Genomic DNA, 8,878 nt, shown 5'->3' with positions numbered 1-8,878 from the left:
AATTAAATTGACAACAAATGCACGAGTGCTGTGTAAGTAAATGAACCTTAATATTTTGTATTTTTATTAAGATCTAATCCTAAGAAACAAACTGAGGGTTGCTGGGGGGGGGATGGGGCAATTGGGTGATGGACACATGATGTAATGAGCACTGGGTGTTATAGAAGACTGGCGAATCACTGACTTCTACCTCTGAAACTAATAATACATTTTTTGTTAATTAATTGAATTTAAATTTCAAAAACATTTTTAAAAAAGATCTAATCTAGTAACAAGTGAAATTAATTGGAAAATAATTATTCTTGTAGATAATCCAACATCACTATTAAACTTCTGTTTCTCAAACATTTCTGATACATAGCCTTAAAAAAAAGGAAATTAAGGGATGCCTGGGTGACACAGTTGGTTAAGAGTTGGACTCTTGGTTTCGGCTCAGGTCTAATCTCAGGATCATGAGATTGAGCCCTGAGTTTGGCTCCACAGTGGAGTCAACTTGAGTTTCTCTGTCCCTCTCCCTCTGCTCCCCTCAACTCTCTCTCTAAAATAAATAAATAAGTCCTTAAAAAAAAAATTAAAATAGGGCGCCTGGGTGGCTCAGTTGGTTAAGCGACTGCCTTCGGCTCAGGTCATGATCCTGGAGACCCGGGATCGAGTCCCGTATCGGGCTCCCTGCTCGGCAGGGAGTCTGCTTCTCCCTCTGACCCTCCTCCCTCTCATGCTCTCTGTCTCTCATTCTCTCTGTCTCAAATAAATAAATAAAATCTTTAAAAAAAAATTAAAATATACACACCCCATGCCCTAAATTCTGCAGCAAGGAAAGCATTTCTTTGAAATCTTATAATTTATTGTTCAAGTGTATTCAGAAATTTGTAAAAGTTATTTAGCTAAAAGTATACTGATAAATAAGTGTAGGTCTTGAGGAAAAACATTTCATTTTATATACAAGAACTGTATTTGGCTAAAGATAAGATAATTAGTACACAAAAATATCATAAAATAAATAAAAATAAAGTTCCTTAAAAAATGAGCATCCCTGGTATTTACTATGTGCCAGCTACTTTTAAAAGGTAAAAACTTTAAAAAACTGAAGCACAAGAAGATTAAGTAGTAACCTTCCAAGATTACCTGGAGAGTTATAAAGCAGCACTTTACAACTAGCTGGTTTCACAATTCATATACCATAATCACAGTGTTCTACCAACTCTCCAGTGATAAAAATAATGTCAGAAATGTCTTCTTTGGAAAAAATATGTCTATTCTTAAGTAGTATGCCCATTTTTTCAATTATATGGTTTGTTTGTATTTTGTTTTGTTTTTAGTGTTGAACTGTTTAAGTTCTTTATATATTTTGGATATTAACCCTTTATCAAATATATCATTTGCAAATACTTTTTCCCATTCAGGAGGTTGCCTTCTTGTTTTATCGATATGGTTTCCTTCACTGTGCAAAAGCTTTTATTTTGATGTCGTCCCAATAGTTAATTTTTGCTTTTGTTTCCCTTGCCTTAGGAGTCATATCTAGAAAAATGTTGCTATGATTGATGTCAGAGAAAATATTGCCTATGTTCTCTTCTAAAATTTTTATGGTTTCAGATCTCCATTTCGGTTTTTATTAATCCATTCTGAGTTTCTTTTTGTGTATGGTGTAAGAAAGTGGTCCAGTGGTTCGTTCTTTTATATGTAGCTGTCCAATTTTCTCAACACCATTTATTAAAGAGACTGTCTTTTCCTCATTTTATGTTCTTTCCTCCTCTGATATAGATTAATTGACCAATTAAAGGTGGTTCATTTCTGGCTCTCCATTCTGTTCTACTGACCTGTGTATCCATTTTTCTGCCAGTGCCATACTGTTTTGATTCCTACAGTTCTGTAGTCTATCTTGAATTCTGGGACTATGATACTTCCAGCATTGTTCTTTTTTTTCAAGATCACTTTGCCTATTCAGGGTCTTTTGTGATTCCATATAAATTTTAGGATTATTTGTTCTACTTATGTGAAAAAATATTGTTGGTATTTTAATAAAGACTGCACTGAATCTGTATATAGCTTTAGACAGTATGGACATTTTAAAAATATTGTTTCTTCTAATCCATGAGTATGGAATATTTTTCCATTTGTTTGTGTCATCTTCAGTTTCTTTCAGCAATGTTTTATAGTTATCAGAGTACAGATCTTTAACCTCTTTGTTCTGTTTTGTTTTTTTAACCTCATTGGCTAAGTTTATTCCTAGGTATGTTATTATTTTTGGCGCAATTGTAAATGGGATTGTTTCTTAATTTCTCTTTCTGTCACTTCATTATTGGTATATGGAACTGCTACCAATTTCTATGTACCAATTTTGTATCCTGTAACTTTACTGAATTCATTTATTACTTCTAATAGGTTTTGGCAGAGTGTTTAGGGTTTTCTATGTAAAATATCATGTCATCTGCAAATAGTTCCACTTTAACTTCTTCCTTACCAATAAAGACACTTCATTTCTTTTTCTTATCTGATTGCTAAGGCTGGGACTTCCAGTACTATGATGAAAAAAATTGGTGAGAGTGGACATTGTTATCTGGTTCCTGATATTAGAGGAAAAGCTCTCAGGTTTTCATACCATTGAGTATGATTTTAGCTCTGGGTTTTTCACATATGGCCTTTATTATGTTGAGGTATGTTCCCTCTGAACCCATTTTGTTGATTATTTTTTTTTTACAATGAATGGATGTTGAATTTTGTGAAATGCTTTTTCTATTGAGATGATCATATGACTTTTATCCTTTGTTTTGTTGATATGGTGTATCACGTTGATTGATTTGTGAACGTTGAACCATCCTTGCATCCCTAGAATAATGTCTTATGTGACAATGGTAAAAGATCCTTTTACGGTATTTTTGAATACAGTTTGCTAAAATTTGTTGAGGATTTTTGTATCTATGCTTATCAGTATATTGGCCAGTAGTTTCTTGTTTGTGGTATCTTTGTCTGATTTTGTTATCATGGAATGCTGGCCTTGTAGAATGTTATTTGGAAGCTCTCTTTCTTCTATTTTTTGGAATAGTTTGAGATTAAGTGTTGTCTTAACTATTTGGTAGAATTTACCTGTGAATTCATCTGTTCCTGGACTTGTATTTTTTTTTTTTTTGGTAGTTTTTTTGTTATCAAAGTAATTGGTCTGTTCAGATTTTCTATTTCTTCCTGATTCAGTTTCAGAAAATTGTATGTTTCTAGGAATGTATCTCTTTCTTCTAGACTGTCCAATTTGTTGGCATATCATTTTTCACAGTATTCTCTTATAATCCTTTGTATTGCTGTGGTGTCAGTTGTTACTTCTCTTTTGTTTCTGATTATATATATTTGGGTCCTTACAACTGTCAAAATGGCTAAAATCAAGAAGACAAGATAACAAGTGTTGGTGAGGATGTAGAGAAAAAGAACCCTCATGCACCCTCATGCACTAATGTAAATTGGTTCAGTCACTGTGGAAAGCAGTACGGAAGTTCTTCAAAAAATTAAAATAGAAAAAACATATGACCCAATAATTCTACCACTGAGTATTCACCCACAGAAAATGAAAACACTCCTTTGAAGAGATACATGTGTCTCATGTGTATTGCAGCAACCTAAATATCCACCGACAGACAAATGGATAAGGAAGATGTGATATATATAATATAATGTAATATATACTATATATTATATAGTATAATATAATATATTACACAGGCATACAAAAGGATAAGATCTTGCCATTTGAGGCAACATGGATGGACCTAGAGTGTATTATGTTAGGTGAAGTCAGACTGAGAAAGACAAATACCATGATTTCACTCATATGTAGAATCTAAAAAATAAAAGAAATGAATAAACAAACAAAAAGTAGAATCAGACCTATAAATACAGAGACAAACCAATGGCTGCCAAAGGAAGGCTCTGGAGGAATGGGAAAAATGGGTGAGGAGAGTGGGAGATACAGGCTTTCAGTTACGGAATGAATGAATTATGGGAATAAAAGGCACAGGACAGAGGATACAGTCAATGAGGCTGTAATAGCATTGTATGGTGACTGATGGTAGCTACTCCTGTGGTGAGCATAGCATAATGTATAGAGAAGTTGATTACTTGAAATTAATGTAACATTGTGTGTCAAATATACTTTAGTAAAAAAAAAAAATCTTCATAAAAAGAGAAAACATAAAAACATGTCAGTAATGATGTGCCATTTTAGTCAAAATCAAAGGAACTGGTAACAAATGGAATTGAGAATATAGAACAACATGTTGCCACTATTAAATCCAAGTGTGGTTGTAATTTGAATTTTACTGATTTTTTTTTTAAAAAGATTAATTTATTTATTTGAGAGAGAGAGAGCTTGTGCACAAGGGGTGGGGCAGATGGAGAGGGGAGAAAGTCTTAGGCAGACTTTGCACTGAACATGGAGCCCGATGCAGAACTCAATCTCATGACCCTGAGATCACGATCTGAGCCAAAACCAAGAGTCCAGGGTCCAACCAACTATGCCTCCCAGGTGCCCTGAACTTTACTGATTTTTAAAACTTTTTTACATTTAATTTGTACTTTTTAAAAAATTTTATTTTATTATGTTATAGTAGTCACCATACAGTACATCATTAGTTTTTGATGTAGTGTACTTTTGTTTCAGAGGTTTGTCAGGACACAAGAAATTTATATCTGGTTTGCATCTCTAGATATTTAAATAATATAATAAGCCTAATGAGAGCAAATATTGTGTATCTGTGTTTTTCCTTTAAACAAATACATATAGTACTTGTGTTTGAAAAATACGTTGCTATGTACAATTTTAACCAACTTGATGCATCATGAGTAAGAATTATATACTTATGTCTCCTACTCTTATTTATTTTTCTGTATTCTTCACTTTATTTCATTTTCTGCTTTAAAACTAAATCATAGCATGTTGCTGCTATATTTGACTCATACAGGCTTATAACAGTGATACTGTCACTGAAGATTATACATTATAAGAACAGAAAAATGAGCTCTCTTTTTTGTTTGTTTGTTCATTTAATGCTTTCTGCCTTGATTTCTACTTCATATGAAATCATTACTCTCACCACTCTTCCCCCTACCTTGCAGGCTTTTGCCTACCTGAACCATTCTTTTTGTTTTCTGTCACATTTTATTAGGTGTACTTTTTTGTAAGAAGCAAATAGTTTATTTTTGGTTTTCAATCCAAACAGGTTATATATGAATGGGGGATACCAGTCCTTACCCGTTTCTGTCATGACATAGGGTTGCTCTTCCCTCCATCACCTTGCTTCATGAATTGTGCCATTTATACCTTTTGCTTTCTTGGTTTCTACAGCCTGATGTATGCACTATGTCCTCTTTGATGTTCAATTCTCAGTTGACTCAGAAAGAATCCAATCCTAATTCAACTTCATAAATAAGAATAGAAAAAGTCTGCAAAGCAAGTTTCTGACCCTCCTTTTCCCTCCCACCTCCCTGTGTGAATGAACCATTCATCAAACTAAGTTTACAGGTGTGGATTGCGGGGGGAATTCCATATATTTTTGAGGCTTTGAGGTGCCTGCAGAAATTGAGTCTTCATTATGTATTGTTGACAGCCTATTTCCCCTGGGCAGACTGCAACAAATGTGACATGCATCTGAGCATCCTACCAGATTAACGTAGGAGAGGGCTCTACCTGTCCATTTGCTGTTAACTGTCCTCCAAGAGAGTGTCCCAACTTGCTGACCCAAGGGCCCCTCCTGGAAGAAGGTGGCATTGATGGGCAAACTGCTCTCCATGCATTTGGAGAGAGGGTACATGTTGTCTCTTGTTGGCATCAGGAAAGGGCTGTTGACAAAGGGAGGCAGCTTCACACACTTCCTTAAGGGAAGTCAGGTTCTCTAGCGTGTTTCCTGTTATCCTTTACCATTAATGCACCACCATTACATCACAGCCCACAACCCCATTCCTACTATAAAAATTCCAACAGCCTGATCTGTAAGATTTCTGAAAACAACTCCCTTGGAAAAATTACCATATCAAACAAAAACCCATCAGGAAAGATTCTCACAATCCATTTAATGGGATTTAAGGGAATTAAACTAAGAGAAATAATGAGAACAAGAATCTCTTATTTAGGCAAAACTAATGAGAGAAGAAGAAGAAAACACTATATCCATAAGAATTTGCTTCAGATTTTGAGAAACATTCTTACATTTAGAATTGATATGGCTGCAAGGGAAAGAAATGTAAATCAAATTGGTGTTAAAAATTAGAATTTATTGGGACGCCTGGGTGGCTCAGTCGTTAAGCGTCTGCCTTCGGCTCAGGTCATGATCCCAGGTTCCTGGGATCGAGTCCCACATCGGGCTCCCTGCTCTGCGGGAGGCCTGCTTCTCCCTCTCCCACTCCCCCTGCTTGTGTTCCTGCTCTCGCTGTGTCTCTCTCTGTCAAATAAATAAATAAAATCTTAAAAAAAAAAATTAGAATTTATTGATATATATGGCTAAATCCAGGTGCTTATATTACATCACCAGGAGTCGGTGTCTTTTCATTTCTAACTTCAAACGTTAACTTAATTTCCAGGTAGTGTCACTACCTTTTGATATTACCAAATTCCAGGCTTCCAACCTATTAGATTCAACTCCAAAAGAAAAAGAGCTTCTATTAACTAAGAGACTTAAAAAAAAATAAAGGTTAAAGGGGTGCCTGGGTGGCTCGGTCGTTAAGCGTCTGCCTTCGGCCCGGGTCATGGTCCTGAGGTCCTGGGATCGAGCCCCGCATCGTGCTCCCTGCTCAGCGGGAAGCCTGCCTATCCCTCTCCCCGACTTGTGTTCCCTCTTTCGCTGTGTTTCTGTCAAATAAATAAAATATAAAAATAAAATAAAATAAAATAAAGGTTAAGGATTGAGTTTCACTGAATTAATCTGGGTGCTCTGTCCTTCCCATGAGAGAAGTTCTGGGAGAGAGGGGAGAGAGACATTGGAGGGAATGAACCCCTCAGAGCAATCACTGTGCTCTCAATACAAGAAAGGATAAGCAAAAACCCCTTCTTGTTTTTATTATTAAACCTATGGTGTGAAACCTTGTGTATTATTTTACAAATATTATTTATCATTGTATTTATTTCTTTTTATAAAGAATTATCATGAGTATTTCCAATGTAACTTGTATTCCTGTTTTTCACTTCTTATCTCAGTGTTTAACTGATTTAAAATATCCAACAACAGTCTTTGTATTTCACAATTTTACCACTTTGTGTTATTATGTGTAGTCTTCACTTAGCAACCTGCAGGAGGTATTCAACATTTTAAAAGGGATTTTAGAGATGTTATGTTTTCTGAAGCCTGTTATTATTATGCAAATATTTCTGTTACAGTTCCATGGAATGTAAACTAAACTCAACACAATATTTATGCACCAAGTGTATCTTTTTTAAACTATCCAACTTCCCAACTCTATGAAGGGGGAACCTAAAGGGATCACATAATTCTTTTTTTTTTTTTTAATTTTATTTATTTATTTGAGAGAGAGCACAAAAGGGGGTAGGGTCAGAGGGAGAAGCAGGCTTCCCATGGAGTAGGAGCCCGATGTAGGACTCGATCCCAGGACTCCGGGATCATGATCTGAGCCGAAGGCAGTCGCTTAAACAACTGAGCCACCCAGGTGCCCTGAGATCACGTAATTCTTTCACCCTGGCTTGGATGATTGGAACAGGGGACTATCTGCTATCAACTAACCAGTGACTGATCACATTTCCTCTCTAAGACTTGAACGAGATAAAGTCTATGGGCAGCTATCAGGGTTAGATGCCATTAAAGGACATCTAGAAGCAGGGTCCAGTGTCATAATCATGGCAAAGCCAAGTGACATTCACTCCAAACGTTTTGAAAAAAAAATATTATTACGATGAAACGGAAACTGACTGGTATGGAAAAATAAGAAAAAAAGACTGTTATGAGTTCAGGAGAATTAAACTATTGTCTTATTTCTGGATATACTTCAAGTTGGGAAATGTGCAGCTTCATTAATTTTCCATGAGATTTTTTTTTTTTTAAAGATTTTATTTATTTGACAGAGACAGACACAGTGAGAGAGGGAACACAAGCAGTGGGAGTGAGAGAGGGAGAAGCAGGCTTCCTGCGGAGCATGGAGCCCGATGTGGGGCTTGATCCCAGGACCCTGGGATCATGACCTGAGCTGAAGGCAGACGCTTAACGACTGAGCCACCCAGGCGCCACTTCCATGAGATTTTTGTGTTGAATCTTATAGTTCAGAAAGATACTTAACAATAACAGTGGGTCATTTTCTTCCCACTTACATAGCATAGGCATTTCCCATCGTCTTCGGTACCTAGGACTGCAGTCAAGGCTGTGATCAGTCTGGTCATGTTACATAACTTATTAGGATTTTTAACTACCTGAATTCTCATGCAAATTTTTCTTTGATCTGTTAAATCATAAATGTTTTCCAAAGTGGGTCGTGGCTGAGTTGCTTTTCATTATGTTAGGCTGAAATGTAGTACGGTTTTCAAATTTGCTTTTCTGTTATTTCATTTTTCAGTTTTTCAGCTACCTTTAGCTACATGCTTGACTATTACCTCTATGCCAAATGTTCCAATTTCTCTCTTCTGTGCACATATAATTTCTAATCTGGAAGTACCTTTCTTTACACCACAGCTATCATTTTGAAGTTACTTTTAAATCTGCATTCTAGGAAATTGTCTCATGATTACACATTGTGGTTTTAATTATTCTAGTGTCAATTTTGCTCTTTAAAACCTCCAATGCAGTTTTAAATTTTCTTATCATAATGCTAGCTTTATTAACTCCATATAAGAACTAAAATGCATGTTAGAAGTAGAATGCTGTGCTCTGGAGAGCAACTTGGGGAGCACAACTAT

This window comes from Leptonychotes weddellii, chromosome 9 (genome assembly GCF_054177405.1).
Source record: "Leptonychotes weddellii isolate Sample4059 chromosome 9, ASM5417740v2, whole genome shotgun sequence".
NCBI classification, from domain to species: Eukaryota; Metazoa; Chordata; class Mammalia; order Carnivora; family Phocidae; genus Leptonychotes; species Leptonychotes weddellii.
Note: the sequence above shows the minus strand (reverse complement) of the source record.